Genomic DNA, 18,811 nt, shown 5'->3' with positions numbered 1-18,811 from the left:
ATGTTTGTAGCACCCGGAGCGGATGGATGAAATGGTGACACCCTCTTGAGCTTTGAGGGTAATCTTGATGGACTTGGCGGTGACGGACATTAACCCGGCGATGAATAGCTCGAAGGCCTGCGTGATGTGTTCCTGGTCGACGAAGGAGTAGGTGCCGTAGGTCTGGTCGGCGATGTGTTTCATGACCTTCGGGTCGTGGTCGTCGCTGAGACCGAAGGTGTGCACCGGGAAATCATGGCTAATGGAAATCTCAGCTGCTTGCTCGACGACCTAGTTTGACAGGAACATCATGCAGCCCACACGTCCGTTGCTCTCCGTACGGTCCAGCAGAACATAAGAATGAAACGAGATGCCGGAGTACACATCAGTAACTTCAATTAGAAAGGTTTCTCGATTTACGATGTTAGAGAGAAAAAGGTTTGACTAAAAGGAATCATCTGCGTGTAGATAATCCAATAATTTGACTAAAAAACATGTGCTTGTGGACATGCACCTTGGTTCCCTCTTCCAAGCAGGCGATCATGTCAGTATTATGCCTCGCGACCAGCTGGTCAACCACCTCGGTAGCATCCGGGCAATCAAGGGAGTACATGTCCTTGAGCTCTCTGAGGCGGTGGGGCGGCACGCCGGCCTCGAAGGAGATGATCGAGAGTCGGTCGCAGGTGACAAGCTTGCTGATGACGGCCCTCATCGCAGCCTTTATGCGCTCAAGCTTTTCAGGACCCATGTTCGCTCTTAGGCCGAGGACGGCGACGATGTCCACGCCGGTGCGCTGCACATGCTGTGACGCCGCCTTGACCCGCACCAGGACGGGGAACTCATTGCAGCCGTTTCCGCTTGCACCTCCACCTGAATTAATTGCAGGAGTACATGCGATTTCAGTTCAAAATTCAACAATCCAGACTCCAAATCAAAGGAATGTTTCAAACGCATGCAGCTTACCAAATTGGTAGGGGCCGGATTCCTTGAACCCATCAACGCCGACAGTGAGCTTTTCAACTCTACTCCCATCTCGGAAAGCCCCAGCAACTGTCAAACAGATTTTTTTTTACGATAATCAAACAGAAATAATTGATCGGTATGAACGGGAAGTGCAGTTTTTTTTCTTTCTTTTGCTTGCGGCAAAACCGGACGGGAGCTGGTCATTTAAAATGGCCCGCCATCTACTAGCTGCATGTAAGGTGTAGGCTGCCTTTGGCATCGCCGTAAATTACCATAGTTCAACCTTTCAACCATCTTTTGCCTATTGTATATTTGTATATCAAATTAGCTGACCAAGTTGTTGTTTTTCCACAACAGATTCTAAAAATAAGCTTAGAGCAACACAAGTATGGATGATGTCAACTTGGTGGCTGGGCATGGTTTAAGACTTTTTTTTGTTTGACAGTGTGGTTTGAGACCTTTAGTTGGCCTACAGGTACAAATTGATCCGCCATCTATTGCATCCTCATGTGTTGAGACACTCAAAAGTTTTCAGAAAAAGATATGAAACCAATTATGGATGTATAGACAGTAATAAAGTGTAACAAATTGACAAATTATGGATGTAAATTTTACTTCTAGCGTTCTTTGTACTACCTTGACAGTTGATGAGTAGATCGAAAGTTTTCTTGCAAAAAAAATTGACAGATGGTATTTCACAAAAAAGATATGTCTATTTGTGTCAAAAAGGGAAGATAAATGAACACTACTACGATTGTGTGAACTCGTGTCCTTGTTTTTACCAGCCTGCCAGGTATATAGTGATTGTGCTTTTTAGATTAAATCTGTTCGGTTCTCATGTCATAGTATTTCCTAGAGTCAATTACACCACCCGTGCTAGAACTTGGTATGAATGGTCACTTTAGTGCTATAAGTTGTAGTGTACATTGAAGTGGTGCAAAAACTTGGCTTCGCGGTGCAAATACGGTGCCAAACTCGTTTGTATACGTCCACGACGCTCATGAGGCATGCCAACAAGGCTTGGGGCCCGCTGTCAATGACTGGATAATGAGGACAGGCTCTGCGGCATGCTCTTTAACTTCAGTTTTTATTTCATTTTTTGCACAAAAATAACACTGAGAGGCCCACCTGCACAAAACGCATTGAGAAAAAAAAAATAGCACACACAGGGTTTCGAACCTATAACCAGCAGGTAACAACACCTGAAAAAAAAACAGCAGGTAACATGCGATGTGAGCGCACTTAACCACCGCCAAGGAGACGTTCCGTGCCAGCGACCTGAAGATTTCAGGCATACACAGTTAACTACCAGGGCCGCCAAAATTTGTTTGCTAAATAGGCTATTGTACTGAGTCCACTTATATATATAATTTTTTACTTATAGGTATTGCACACGATTTTTCATAAATCATAAGTATTTTGTTTCCTAAAAGTTCATAAACATTTTTGAAAGCATGTAAACGTTTATATATTGCATGGATGTTTTATTAAAAACGTAAATATTAAAATTATACCAATTTATATATTTTAATAAATGTTTATATAATTTAGAAAAAATTAATGTATGTAGTATTAAATGGTTAAATATTTTATTAAAAATGTTGCAGGTGACCTCAGGTATGATCTTCATATTTATTAGTATTTCATGTTCCTGGGACAACTTACTGTTATTTATTGTTTTCAATATATTCAACATTTCTAAAACTACATTAATTTTGTAAAATTTCTATGAACTTTTATAAATATTTTAAATTGGTTAAATGTATTTAAATAAAATATTAATGCAATATATAGATTTTTCCATGCTTTTGGAAAATTCTTATGTACTTTTAGGAAAAATATTTATGCTTCATGAAAAATCATGTGCACATTTATAAGGAAAATATTATGAATTGAAATGTGGCTTCAATATAAAAGAACCATTAGTCTATGTATAAGAAACAATCTTTGTCGGGTGTTGGTTTGCACTATCGGGATAGGAGGTCGCTGGCTTGACTGTTGGATTTTTTTCATTCGAAGTTTAGAGTTTTAATTTATATTGTTAGGCCAAACTGGTATAGAAAATATTTATTATCATAGAGAACTAAATGTCGTCAGGCCTGGTGGTTAATCGCCAATTTGTAAAATATGTAGGTCCTTGGTTCGAACCCATAAGGTGCACCTTTTTCATTTGTGTTCAAAAAGAATTAATTTACACTATCAGTACTGACCACAAATGAACAGGAAATTTGATCGGTTGATGTGGTAAGGCTTGCAGGATATACATGCGTGTTTGAGGTTCGAAACCTAGTGGGTATAATTTTCTTATCAGTGCTATTTTTGATAGGTGGGCCACCCAGTGTTATTTTTGTGCGAAAAAAAACTGAAGGTTTTTTGCGAAAAGAGCAGGCCACACGCCCTGTCCCCATCGTCTGGTCACTGATAGCGGGCTTCATGCCAAGCTAAGACGCCTCGTCAGCGTTATGGATGTATAAAAACGAGTTTTACACCGTATTTGCACTGCAAAGCTAAGTTTTTGCACCACTTTAATGTACACCACAACTTGTAGCACTAAACTGATCATTTATGCCAAGTTCTAGCACTAGTGATGTAATTGACTCTATTTCCTAAGTCTATGAAAGTGTTGTTCTAAGACCAAACTCATGTGAACAGTAAAATCACAAAAAATAGAAAAAAATTTAAAAAATTTGGATTTTTTTCGTGTGAAACATTGACAAATGTTTTCATAGCTTGCAAATTTTCATCATGAAATGGCATTCGTGGAGAATATGGCAAAAAAAAATTCGATGCCAAAAAATGCGTTTGAAAACAACATTTTGGAGCATCGATTTTCTTTTGCCACGATTTCTACGAATGTCATATGGTGATGAAATTTTGTAAACTAACAAACATTTTGCCAATGTTTCACATAAAAAATTCAGAATTTTTTGAGTTTTTTTTCATTTTAATTGATTTTACTGTTCATCCGAGCTCACATGAGCTCGGGATTAGAACAACAGCTTCCCTAAGGATGCGTTTGGTTGAAGGTGTCATATGAATGGGTTGGGACCGTCCAATTTATTTGGGATTGAACCATTCAATTCATGCGTTTGGCTGAATATAAGAGATGAGCTAATTATTTAGGACGGGACCACCAGTCATGCTCACATAGTCATGCATGCAAAGCGTGGCCATTTGATTCGACCGATATGGTTGGGTGGAACGGTTCAGCATCTTCAAGGCATATTCTCTTTTTTTGACTTGAACCATTCATGTGCTTTATAACCAAACATGTCTATTTTTTGAACGATCCCAACCCATTCATGACCACCCTTGTAACCAAACGCACCCTAAATCTATGGATGTTAGCAAATTTTAGTATGCTCCCTCTTACCTCCCATTTTCAGATGAGACATAAGAATACATAATGAATTGAGCCACTGATTTGATTAAGTAGTTGTATGATTAACTCTTATCTTCTTAGCTCCCATGTGAAAGGAGGGGGTAAGAGAAAGAATGTTAAAATTACTCATGGATGTTGAAAATTCTTAGAAACTTCGGAGTAGATCAACTCAGTATGGTACGCATGTAACAGGTGAGTACGGTGGCTAAAATTTGCACTAAGTTGTGGGCAACTCTGATCTCCACGGACCTAGTTTCATTCCCACCACTAGGTTTGGGAGTCGTTTTATGGGTCCTATATTCAACAATTTTTGAGATGGGACGATGTCATGGAGATTGCAGATCCTCTATGTATACAAATGACTGGAACTTATGAGAGTGAGACTCATGTTTGGGAGTATTTTATAAAAAACTACCATAATTCGTGGAACCGTTGTTAGGAAACGTAGTAATTTCAAAAAAAATTCTACGCACACGTAAGATCATGGTGATGCATAGCAATGAGAGGGGAGAGTGTTGTCTACGTACCCTCGTAGACCGGAAGCGGAAGCGTTAGCACAACGCGGTTGATGTAGTCGTACGTCTTCACGGCCCGACCGATCAAGCACCGAAACTACGACACCTCCGAGTTCTAGCACACGTTCAGCTCGATGACGATCCCCGGACTCCGATCCAGCAGAATGTCGGGGAAGAGTTCCGTCAGCACGACGGCGTGGTGATGATCTTGATGTTCTACCGTTGCAGGGCTTCGCCTAATCACCGCTACAATATTATCGAGGATTATGGTGAAGGAGGGCACCGCACACGGCTAATAGATCTCAAGGATCAATTGTTGTGTCTTTGGGGTGCCCCCTGCGCCCGTATATAAAGGAGAAAGGGAGGAGGAGGCCGGCCCCAGGAGGGGGCGCGCCGAGTGTGGAGTCCTACTAGGACTCCCTAGTCCTAGTAGGATTCCACCTCCCATATGGAATAGGAAAAGAGGAAGGGAAAAGGAGAAGGAAGGAAGGGGGCGCCCCCCTTCCCTAGTCCAATTCGGACCAGAACAAGGGGAGGGGTGCTGCCACCCTTGAGGCCCTTTTCCTTCTTTCCCGTATGGCCCAATAAGGCCCAATACGTATTCCCGTAACTCTCCGGTACTCCGAAAAATACCCGAATCACTCGAAACCTTTCTGATGTCCGAATATAGTCGTCCAATATATCGATCTTTACGTCTCGACCATTTCGAGACTCCTTGTCATGTCCCCGATCTCATCCGGGACCCCGAACTCCTTCGGTACATCAAAACTCATAAACTCGTAATATAACTGTCATCGAAACCTTAAGCGTGCGGACCCTACGGGTTCGAGAACAATGTAGACATGACCGAGACACGTCTCTGGTCAATAACCAATAGCGGAACCTGGATGCTCATATTGGCTCCCACATATTCTACCAAGATCTTTATCGGTCAGACCGCATAACAACATACGTTGTTCCCTTTGCCATCGGTATGTTACTTGCCCGAGATTCGATCGTCGGTATCTTCATACCTAGTTCAATCTCGTTACCGGCAAGTCTCTTTACTCGTTCCGTAATACATCATCCTGCAACTAACTCATTAGTTGCAATGCTTGCAAGGCTTATAGTGATGTGCATTACCGAGTGGGCCCAGAGATACCTCTCCGACAATCGGAGTGACAAATCCTAATCTCGAAATACGCCAACCCAACAAGTATCTTCGGAGACACCTGTAGAGCATCTTTATAATCACCCAGTTACGTTGTGATTGGTAGCACACAAAGTGTTCCTCCGGTAAACGGGAGTTGCATAATCTCATAGTCATAGGAACATGTATAAGTCATGAAGAAAGCAATAGCAATAAACTAAACGATCAAGTGCTATGCTAACGGAATGGGTCAAGTCAATCACATCATTCTCCTAATGATGTGATCCCGTTAATCAAATGACAACTCTTTGTCTATGGCTAGGAAACATAACCATCTTTGATCAACGAGCTAGTCAAGTAGAGGCATACTAGTGACACTCTGTTTGTCTATGTATTCACACATGTATCATGTTTCCGGTTAATACAATTCTAGCATGAATAATAAACATTTATCATGATATAAGGAAATAAATAATAACTTTATTATTGCCTCTAGGGCATATTTCCTTCAACCGTGCCTATAAACTACCACTTTACAAATTTGTGCCGAAAACTACCATTTTCTCACTAATCCTTGACTAAAAACTACCAAGTCTGAAAAGAGCCCGATTCGGCTCTTTTAAACGTGTTTCTGACTAGTTGGGCCCACACGTTAGTGTCTATCTTCTTGCTCCTCCTATATCTTCTTAGGCATTTCAACAAACTCCTCGTCTTCATGCCCCACGGCCGGGAGCTCGCCGGCGAGGTAGTTGCCGGCAAGCGAGAGCACGCGCAGCTCGGTGGCTGGCCCATCCAACCCCCGGCCGACCCTCCTCCTTCTCCCCCTCTGGCCGGAGCACAACCTCTAGCAGGGCGGCGGCGCGCCCCTCCATTGCACACAGCGGTGCTCCTCTGACCAGAGCGCGGCGATGCACCCCGGAGCACGACGGGGGTGCACCCCTCGGCGCCGGCCGGCAAGGCAAGGAGCAGCAGCAACGGCGGCCGGCAAGGAATAGCAGCAGGCGCGGGCGACAAGGAGCAGCAGGGAGCAGCCGGTGCGGGCGACAAGGAGTAGCAGGAGCAGCAAGCGCGTCCGTGCGCGACCATGGCTGAGCTCGAGCCTTGGCGCGGGTGACAAGGAGTAGCAGGGAGCAGCCGGCGCGAGTGGCAAGGAGTAGCAGGAGCCGCAAGCGCGGCCGGGCGCGACCATGGCTGAGCTCGAGCCCGGGCGTGGCGGCGGCCATGACTAGCTCTTGCCATTAATCCGTGAAAAGGAGAGAGGCCAACTCAATGGCGAGGCTGCGGCGAGTCTGAGAGAGGCCAGAGGCGAGGCTGCAACTATGGCGGATGGGGGCAGGGTGCTCGACTGCTTCGCCGCGTGCGTGGGAGCCGACGCCGGCTGCGGCTGCCTGTGTGCACGTGCGCTGGCGCCGGAGGAGGAGGTGGCGGAGAGGAAGGCTCTGGTGACCGGGAGCAGCCAGGTGGTGAGGCTCAGCGACCTCGTCGTCCAAGACGCTGGGCTTTCATCTGCTGGCCGCCGTCGCGTGCTTCGCCGGGGCGTAGCCATTTAGAAGAGCGCGGAGTGCACATGAGGTGTTTGAGAAAATGTCAGAGAGAGAGGGAGAAGGAGGTGGAAGAAGATTGATGCTGCCAGGTGGGCACATCCTGTCAGAAAGGTGTTTAGAAGAGGCGAATTTGGCACTTTCCCAACATGGTAGTTTTTAGTCAAAGATTAGTGAAAAAATGGTAGTTTTCGACACAAATTTGTAAAATGATAGCTTGTAGGCACGATTTCATGAATTGTGGTAATTTTTTTGTTAAATACTCCGTGTTTGGAGATAGGGATGTAAATGGCATAATAAACGGCCCCACAAGGCCCATTTAATTAGCTTAGCTCGGCAGTTTATTTTTCTGAAAAAAACTTTATTGATCCGTTAGACTGATCAGTGGGCTTAAACGAGTTTAAACCAGACGCTGTTAACATCCCTATTTGGAGAGATAAATAAAGGTGGTAATATTTTTTTAGGCAAAAGGTGGTAATACTTTTACCACATGGGACACCCGTCCTATACCGAGTCAGAGATCAAGTTTGGAGCTGATCTGTAACTTATACAAAACTAATCTACGTCAGAAAGCTAGTTGAGGAGGTAATTACCTAAGTTACTAAGCAAATTTTGTTGTTGACTATCAAAGTTTTAGACAACACTGTTCATCTTCTCCAAACAGTATGGTGCAGTTAAATCTGGATATCTACAAGGATGTTGGTTTGTGTCACGCAGGGGGCGGGAACACGATTCATGCGGCCGTACGATTGCTCCAAGATTATTTTGTGATTAGATTTTAACTAGCACAAATGCCCGTGCGTTGCAACGGGAGGCATTGTTATCTTTCTAATATGTTAGCGACTTTCTTCAGTTTCATCCATGCAGTCTTCTGCCCATCTTTGTAAGTGTTCACTACCTAATTAGTGCATATAGGGCAGCATATTCCTTCATTCCTTCCTTTAGCATTCTCTTCTCGCGTCATCATCCTTATTCTCTGCTTATTGATTCACAAGCCGATTTATTGAGTCTATCGGTAACTGGTAACTTCAGGACATATATAACTTGATGGTTTTGGTTGTAAGGAGGTCAGGTGGTATTATTTATTTAATGATAATAGGAAAGCTACCCCGTAGAAAAATAGATAATAGAAAAAGGCGACTTACTAAGTTGTATTATCTTCCAGGCCCAACAGAGCATGCGTTATGTAATTACACTTGACCTACTCGGAGCGTAGGTTACAAAAAAAACACTAATTGTTTTGTGCATTTTTTTCAACGGCTCAATCAAAAAATAAATTGTGATGGGCCAAGGCCCAAAGCATGCCCAGCCCAATTGGTTTCCAGTGCCCAGCCCGAGCACGTGCATGTGGCTCGGCATTCAGCACGCCGGCCAGAGCACGCGGTGGCGGCGCCTAGCAAGCACACGCGCCGCAGTTCTCGCAGCTTGCCTGCCCGACAGCGGTGCACGCCGTCCGCACGCAGCCCGCACGCAACTCGCATTAAAGGCATGTATAATGGTTAATAAAACAGTCTTATCTTAAGTCTTGTATGTAATTTAGAGATGACAAAAAATATGTCTATAATGGATTATATCTTAGCCTTATATTTAATAACTAGACATTCCTTAAAACATGGTGAGACAAATTATGCTAAGAGATTTTTTTTATCTTATCTTAAATAGAGAAGACAAGCCTTTTCTTATAGATTCTCTCTCTTTCACCTCATCATTTATCCTACGTGGCACTCTTAAGATAGCATCATTGTACATGCCCTAATCCCTCTCATCAAATCCTGTTTAGCCGTGATGTGTGCATGTGCCCATTTATTAATCCTCTCTTTCTCTTTTTCTTATTACTATTAATTTTCAACAATGTCAGTTGGACACGCGCTCGAAAATATAGACAACGATTCCACCAGCTGTCTCTCGCGTGGGCGACGAGTGTCATTTGGCCTGACGCACTGCTGTCTCTCCCTCCCTCCCATCCAACCTTATCTTCTCAGCCAGCCGCCCTCATCCTCATCTCTCCCCACGCATTCTTCTCCACATGCAGCTCTAGATCCAGATGGAGTCGAGGCCACCACCGAGCCTCCCGAGCGTCTCCTCCTTCCTCCACCGGCTCAGCACCCTCCCGATCCCTCGCGCATGCCGCCCCACAGCGGAGCTCCAACGCCTCTCCTTCTCCTTCTTCATGTCTCCTCCTCAGTCCTCACCTGCATCTTAGCCTTTTCTTTTTCCCTTGGTCATGCAGGGAGCACGCAAGGAGCCTCGCCGCTGCCGCCAGCATCCGGACGTCGTCGCGCCGCCGCCACCTCCAAGTTCGCCGGTCGTCGGGGCCCGTCCTCCCCTGCTTCCGGCACCGCCACTCTCTGGCTTACCTCCAAGCGTGACGATAATGACGACAGCGCCGCCATCGATCGTCCCCGGTCGTCCCTCGTCTTACTCGCGTGAGCCGCACTACGCGTGGGTAAGACGGCCCTCGCCGGCGGGAGTCCCGGTACCGCGAGGCCGCTCGGCGGAAGCATCTGATGCTACTCCTAACTGATTATTTGGTATTTATTGTATTCCCAAAGTTTATCATCTGGGTTAATTGTAAATCGGAGGGTGTCGGTTCTGCTAATCCGATTTCTTCCTGGAAGTATCCGATGTTGCGGATTGTAATCCCTTCGTTTTGTTGCCGTCCTCTGCTTGTTGGCTTCTGATTTTGGCGGAGGGCCTGGTCGACGGTTCGATCCTCAAAGGATGAGGGTTTTGTGCAAAAACAAAAAACGGTTCACAAATATTCACTTAAAAGGGACTACGGGTTTAATTATCAGAAAATAGAAGGGCTTTTTTGCAAAATTGCCACAGCGACGTACGACCAGAAGCAATCGCTGGTTTATTAGTAGGTGGTAAGATAAGATAAGATTACTGCATACATGCACCTTTCGGTTTACTCCCTTCCCAGAATATAAGGCGCGGTTGATTTTTTTTAATCTTCATTGCACAACTTTAACTATGATTTCATGTACTGTTGGTCTATAAAATTATTATATAGACATATGAAATAAATCATTTTGCAAGAAAAATATGACGATCTCATTTACACATGTTCAATCTATGTAATTCAATATATATTAATGATCAAAGTCATGCACAAAAGACCGTGCAAAGTCAAACATGTCTTATATTTTGTGAAGGAGGGAGTACAACGTTTGGCAGAGAGTGCATGCCCCACAGACCCCATCTCTCATGTTTTTCTTTTAACTTGTAAATTTCAATGTATTGTATGTATTGAATCGAAAGTTCAATTTATATTTCATTTGTATATCCATGTTCCTTGTGATGATGTCTTCAAAATAATACCAATTTTAAATATGTTTTGACACATTTATAAATTTTTGCTAAGTTTCAACTGCTGAAACTTGATAGAAATGAACAATAAAATTAGTAAGTTTCAGAACTGGAACTTAAAACCATGTGGGGGCTCCAACGTTTTGATAAGTTTCTAAAACTTGTTTCAACTACTTAAAGTTGATAGACCGAATGATAAGTATGTAAAACTTAGTAAAACGTGATATTATGACTATCAAGTTTTAATATTTCAAACTTGGCAAATTTTTAAAAAGTTTCCGAATGTATTAAAAATTGGTCTTATTCAAAAGTACTCGTTGCAGCGAACACAAATGTGTAAACAAAACTTAATCTAGCTTTTTAGTTCAAACTATAAAATAAATTTAAATTTTTAAGATAAAATGAAAAGACATGAGAGACGGAATAGGTGACACATGCAATTCCGCCAAAAGCTAATATGCATGGACCCCAGTGCATCGACAGGATTACCAGTATAAAGTAGCACACCAATCTTGAAGCAAATAGATGGCCACATGCATGCGTCTTCCCAAACGTGCATGTCCATGCTAGTTTTGATGTCTACAACACTGTTCTGCGAATTTTGGATCCAGGGACAACGCAATTACCGTGGACATGGTTTTTGGATATATCGTAATCCCCCTATGGACAACAATTGCAGGTGTAGGCTATAACATCGTAGTACAAAACTACAGCCCAGTTGTCAACGGGTGAGTTTTCTCCCAACATTTGGTGTATATATATTTGCACGATTATGGTTAGTGAAATTCGAATGTAATGAATATCGACCATTATAATTAAGTGCATGCACATGTGTAGCCTCTAGACCTCATGAGCAACAAATTACCGTTGCTACCTATAGGAATTAGACTCAAATAATTAATTAAGACATTTTAGTGACTAGTAAAAAACAATTTGTATGAGTACAAAGATTTTGGTTGATAGAATCACCTGCCGAGCCCCGTGTTCATCCTTGTGATTGGGAATTGGAATGCCACCCTTGAGTAATGGTGTTGGAATTGTATGTAGTGTGAGGCTCAAGTGTTGCGAGACGTATTTGTAGGCAGTAATGCCACACTTACGGGCTGGGTGCTCACGGAATCATCTACGGGAGGATGTGGAACCAGCTGATTGGCGCCCACTTGCTCTTTCGTTCCGCCACATCAGTCCGTAGCTAAGCTTTTAGTAAAATTTGCCCGTAAGTGTAGCATTACTGTTTATAGGCTCAGGCCATGCCCCGCGGGTTCGTAGTCCCAACGTGTTGATAATAACCTACGGAACGACTAAGCTGCCCTTGACCGATGGCTGTCTTTTTTTTTTTGGCACACAAGAAGGGTAATTATCTTTTTTTTTGGGTAAAAAGAAGGATAATTATCTTGATGTAGACCGTGACAAAGACCCTACCTGTTTTTGCTCTAGATATGGACTCAAGATTCTAGAGTGCTTTGGGTCAGTCAGCTGATTGGGATTTGGCCTTTGTAATCAACGTCGCATCACATTCTAGTAGGGCGGGACATGGAGACTGACCGAGAGAAGTCACTCAGAAACGAAGGATAACTATGTTGATGTAGATCGTGACAAAGACCCTGGCTGTTTTTGCTCTAGATATGGACTCTAGATTCTAGAGTGCTTTGGGTCAGTCAGCTGATTGCGATTTGCGCTTTGTAATCAACGACGCAACACATTCTTATGGATTGTAGTAGGGTGGAATAGGGAGACTGACCGAGAGAAGTCACTCAAAATAAATGCATCGAGTCTCTATAGATTCACAACGGTTGTTGCAAGCGTCCATGGATTACCTAAGGCTCCTCCTAATACTTCACCTTATATAGGTGCTAAGGCTGGCCATAGTGAGGGTAACATAAGTAGTATCATGCATTTGGGACTCGCAAACATGCTTATGTGGCAGGCAATGAAAGAAGAGAGAGATGATTATAGTAACATAATAAATGTGATGCTACTAGCAATAAATGAGATCACCTATGATACTAATCTATGATACTATGCACTATAAAGGTAGTAACATAGACTAGTAACATATGCATGTTACTAGTCTAAGTTACTCTCCACTATGACCAGCCTAAGGCTGTCATATAGCCAAAAAAATGATGTGGCAAGGTAATTAAGAGCAGAGAGATGGGTATGGTGACCCTAACAATACCAAGCGCAGAGGTCTAGGCAAAACAATTAAATGAAAGAATCCCACCAATGCATGGATAACTTTAGTTGCTAAATCATTAAATGAAGGATGCTCAGCTACAACAAATTAAGTACATTGAAGACTTTAATTGCTTAACTCTTTATTAATGTGCTTAGCATCTCATCTTAGCACCAGTGTATTGAAAGAGGCCTAAGAGCAACAAGACGATTGTTAGACTTCTAATAAAATACCGAACGTCCCTAGTCACTCGTTGCATGCATTCACGACAAGACAAAAGAGACTGATGTCATTAATGCTTTCATTTATTTACAGATTCAAGTTATTTTTTAGCTTAAACCGTTGTTTGATTCAAAATCTATTTTTACAGTTACATCCATGCTTCAATACTCATTTGGAAGAGTTGGGCACCAACAAGCACGAAGATATTTCGCTTGCTGGACTCCCTCAACCGCTGTTGGACTGCCAATCATTGTGTGATGGAGACATGTACTAGGGGTAGGGTAAGAGCATCTCCAGCCGTTTGGCCCCCAGGGCGCCGAAAAAAAGTTGTCTGGGAGCGAACCGACGCTAGATTAGCGCGTGGGGGCGACTCCGCTTCCAGTCGTCGACCCACAGGTCGCTGCGGGCTCGGCGATATTTCATACATTTTTTTGCAAACTCGGCGATCTTTCACGAACTCGACGAAATTTCATTGAAATTTGTACAAAAAACATAAAAACATGCAAACTATGCCTACTACTACGCCAAACTACGCCTAGCCGCTGCGCCCGTGTCCACCGCCCGCCATCTACATGTCGAGAAGCCTGTAGAAGCGGGTGTAGTCGTCGCCGCCGTCGTCGTCGTCGTCGGGCGCCCCGCCAGGGCTCGCCGCTGCCCCTGCTACACCCCTGGCTAGGGTCGCCAACACGCGGTGGGGCGCTGGACGGCTCGACCTCGTCCTCCTCGTCGCTGTCAAGGAAGATAACGCCGCCCTCCTCGCGCCCACGGCGCCGGGCCTAGCACCGGGTCTGAAGCTCCACGTATGCCCGGCGCTGGCGGCGCATCTTCTCGCGAAGGTAGTCCTCCTTCGCCCATTTCAGGGCGGCCTCGTCGTCGAGGGCCATCATATCCGCATGCTCCGGCTTCACTGGGAGCAGCCCTGGCTTCACCGGGAGCAGCCCCGGCTCGGTCTTCGGCCGGAACAGGCGGAGGGAGCGCGGGGAGGGTCGGGGAGCCTCATTGATAACGAGGGTACCGCCGCGGGTGCGGCGCCGGAGCGGCGTCTCCTCCGGCTCTGCCTTGAAGGGGCGGAGAGCCGGCGAGCCGGAGGAGAGCAAGCCGGAGCCCAACGATGATGACGACGTCCCCGCCTCCATTCGGCGTGGCGTCCAGGAGCTGCCACGTCGGCGAGAGAAGGACGGTCGCCTCGGGTACTTGAGGCGCGACACGTTGCCGATCTCAATGTGGTCGAGGACGGCCTCGAGGGTGTGGTCTGGCACGCCCCACCACTCGCGCCGCCCGTCGGTGCTGAGGCGGCCGCGGGGGTGGTGCTGTTGACGGAGGCGATATGCTTTTGGCGGTGGTGCTCGAAGTACATCATCCACAGGGTTTCACAGCGGTGTACCTCGGCTCGTTCCACTGCTCCTCCATTAGGGACGAGGGGATGCGGGCGATATCGGCCCGCCGAGTTGCCCCTTCGGGCACAGGCGGCACCGGGACGCCGCCGGCGCTCAGCGTCCACGCCCTCGGCACATGTATGTCCCCGGGCGCCAGAAAATGGGCCTTGTGAGGTTGCATGTTGGGTGACGCGTGGCGGAAGAGGGCGGGATGCGCGTCGCGGCGCCTTCACTGCGTCGCCCGTGAGGCATCAATGGAGGCTGGCCGGCACGGCAGTGCGACAACCTTTGCATTAATTCTTGCGGGAACCAAGGCGATGAGGACGACGAAGCAGCGTCTCGCTAACTCTGCGGGCCCATCCTCGTTCACGCTAAAATCGCTTGCCCCTCCCCCAGCGTGCCAGGTTCGGCCTGGGTCTGCCGGCGCCAGTTTCAGCCCAAACCGGTGAAAAGCGGCTCCTGGGAGCGCAACTAGGCCGATTTTTAGACGCCGATGTGGAAAAATCGCCTGGAGAGGGCCTATTGAGGGCGTGTCTAGAGATGCTCTAACAGACCTGACCTACAGTCCCTGTCCTAGGAGATCATACACCTTATAATGAGTCCCAAGACCAGATCAGCAATCAGGCGTTTCACTAGAAGGATACTAATCACTTGATGGCAGCGCTTCACTCGACCGGTCTTCTTCACTCGACCTGATCATCAGCACTTGGACCAAGAAGATCAAGAGTCTCCTCGTAACTTCAATGTTCAGGACGTGCGTTAATCTTCATCAAGTGTAGTTAATGCGCCAGTAACGGATGTCCTTAAACTTCCGCTTAAACCCTTGGTTATCGCAACATTCATAAGGGTGCGGTGAACTTTATATAAGCCAGCCCTCAGCTCCATATCAAGGGTTCATATCCTTTTTAATACATGCACTCAATCAACAGCTCCAGAACACTGAGACGTAGGTGTTGGAAATATTCCCTAGAGGCAATAATAAATTGGTTATTATTATATTTCCTTGTTCATGATAATCGTTTATTATCCATGCTAGAATTGTATTGATAGGAAACTCAGTTACATGTGTGGATACATAGAAAACACCATGTCCCTAGTAAGCCTCTAGTTGACTAGCTCGTTGATCAATAGATGGTTACGGTTTCCTGACCATGGACATTGGATGTCGTTGATAACGAGATCACATCATTAGGAGAATGATGTGATGGACAAGACCCAATCCTAAGCCTAGCACAAGATCGTATAGTTCGTATGCTAAAGCTTTTCTAATGTCAAGTATCATTTCCTTAGACCATGAGATTGTGCAACTCCCGGATACCATAGGAGTGCTTTGGGTGTGCCAAACGTCACAACGTAACTGGGTGGCTATAAAGGTACACTACGGGTATCTCCGAAAGGGTCTGTTGGGTTGACACGAATCGAGACTGGGATTTGTCACTCCGTGTAACGGAGAGGTATCTCTGGGCCCACTCGGTAGGACATCATCATAATGTGCACAATGTGACCAAGGAGTTGATCACGGGATATGCGTTAGAGACAGCTGCATTCACTTTAGATAGGACACCATCTAAGTACGTTGAGACGATGTCATATGAACATTGGTTTGGAAAGAAACCAAGGTTGTCGTTTCTTAATGTTTGGGGCTGCGATGCTTAAGGCTTCAGCCGGAGAAGCTCGAACCCAAAAGCGGACAAACACATCTTCATAGAATACCCAAAGGTGACAGTTGGGTATACCTTCTATCCCAGATCCGAGGGAAAATTGTTTGTCGCTAAGAACGGGTCCTTTCTCGAGAAGGAGTTTCTCTCGAAAGAATTGAGTGGGAGGAAGATAGAACTTGATGAGGTTGTCGAACCTTTACTTCAACCAGAGAGTGATGCAACACAGAAAGATATTTTCTGTGGCGCCTACGTCTGTTGAATAGGAAGTTAATGATAGTGATCATGAAGCTTCGGATCAAGTTGCTATCGAACCTCGTAGGTCGACAAGGATATGTACTACTCCTGACTGGTACGGTAATCCTGTCTTAGATATCATGTTGTTAGACAACAATGAACCTACGAGCTATGGAGAAGCGATGGTGGGCCCGTATTCCGACAAATGGTTAGAAGCCATGAAATCCGAGATAGGATCCATGTATCAGAACAAAGTATGGACTTTGGTGGACTAGCCCGATGATCGGCAAACCATTGAGATAAATGGATCTTTAAGAAGAAGACGGACGTGGGCGGTAATGTTACCGTCTATGAAGCTCGACTTGTGGGAAAGAGTCTTTTCACAAGTTCAAGGAGTTGACTACGATGAGAATTTCTCACCCGTAGCGATGCTTAAGTCCGTCGGAATCATGTTAGCATTAGCTGTATTTTTCGATTATGAAATCTGACAGATGGATGTCAAAACAAGTTTTCTTACCAGTTTTCGTAAGAAAAAGTTGTATGTGATACAATAAAAGGTTTTGTCGATCCTAAGGATGCTAAAAGGTAAGCTGGCTCCAGCAATCCTTCTATGGACTAGAGTAAGCATCTCGGAGTCAGAATATATGCTTTGATGGAGTGGTCAAAGCTTTTAGGTTTATACAATGTTTGCTAGAAACTTGTATTTACAAGAAAGTGAGTGGGAGCACTACAACACTTCTGATAAGTATATGTGGATGTCATATTGTTGATTCGAAATGATGTAGAATTTTTGGAAAGCATAAACGGTTGTTTGAAGAGTGATTTTCAAAGGAAGACCTGGATAAAGCTGCTTACATATTGGGCATCAAGATCTATAGAGATAGATCAAAATGCCTGATGATACTTTCAAAGAACGCACACCTTGACATGTTTTTGAAGGAGTTCAAAATAGATCAGTCAAAGAAGGGGTTCTTACCTGAGTTGTAAGGTGTGAAGTTGAGTAAGACTCAAAGCTTGACCACGGCAGAAGAAAGAGGAAGGACGAAGGTCGTCCCCTATGCTTTTGTCATAGGCTCTATACGGTATGCCATGCTGAAGTACCGCACCTGATGTGTGCCTTGCCACATGTCTGGCAAGAGGGTACAAAGGTGATCTAGGAGAGGATCACCAGATAGTGGTCGAAATTATCCTTAGAGGAATAAGGAAATGTTTCTCGGTTATGGAGATGATAAAGAGTTCAACGTAAAGAGTTACGTCGATGCAAGCTTAACACCTATTCGGATAGCTCTGAGTAGAGATACCGGATACGTATAATGGAGCAACAATCTGCAATATGACATAAAGTTTTGCGAAATACATAGGGATCTGAATATGGCAAGATCCGTTGACTACAACCTCTCTCACAAGCATAACATGATCAAACCCAGAACTCTTTGAGTGTTTATCACATAGTGATGTGAACTAGATCATTGAGTCTAGTAGACTCTTGGATGTTGGTCACATGGCGATGTAACTTGTGAGTGTTAATCACATGGCGATGTGAACTAGATTATTGACTCTAGTGCAAGTGGGAGACTGTTGGAAATATGCCCTAGAGGCAATAATAAATCGGTTATTATTATATTTCCTTGTTCATGATAATCGTTTATTATCCATGCTAGAATTGTATTGATAGGAAACTCAGATACATGTGTGGATACATAGACAACACCATGTCCCTAGTAAGCCTCTAGTTGACTAGCTCGTTGATCAATAGATGGTTATGGTTTCCTGACCATGGACATTGGATGTCGTTGATAACGGGATCACATCATTAGGAGAATGATGTGATGGACAAGACCCAATCCTAAGCCTAGCACAAGATCGTATAGTTCGTATGCTAAAGCTTTTCTAATGTCAAGTATCATTTCCTTAGACCATGAGATTGTGTAACTCCCGGATACCGTAGGAGTGCTTTGGGTGTGCCAAACGTCACAACGTAACTGGGTGGCTATAAAGGTACACTGCGGGTATCTCCGAAAGTGTCTGTTGGGTTGGCACGAATCGAGACTGGGATTTGTCACTCCGTGTAACGGAGAGGTATCTCTGGGCCCACTCGGTAGGACATCATCATAATGTGCACAATGTGACCAAGGAGTTGATCACGGGATGATGTGTTACGGAACGAGTAAAGAGACTTGCCGGTAACGAGATTGAACAAGGTATCGGAATACCGACAATCAAATCTCGGGTAAGTACTATACCGCTAGACAAAGGGAATTGTATACGGGATTGATTGAATCCTTGACATCCTGGTTCATCCGATGAGATCATCATGGAGC

Source organism: Triticum dicoccoides, chromosome 1A (assembly GCF_002162155.2).
Source record: "Triticum dicoccoides isolate Atlit2015 ecotype Zavitan chromosome 1A, WEW_v2.0, whole genome shotgun sequence".
Lineage (NCBI taxonomy): Eukaryota > Viridiplantae > Streptophyta > Magnoliopsida > Poales > Poaceae > Triticum > Triticum dicoccoides.
The sequence above is the reverse complement of the archived record's forward strand: the minus strand, read 5'-3'. Positions refer to the sequence as shown.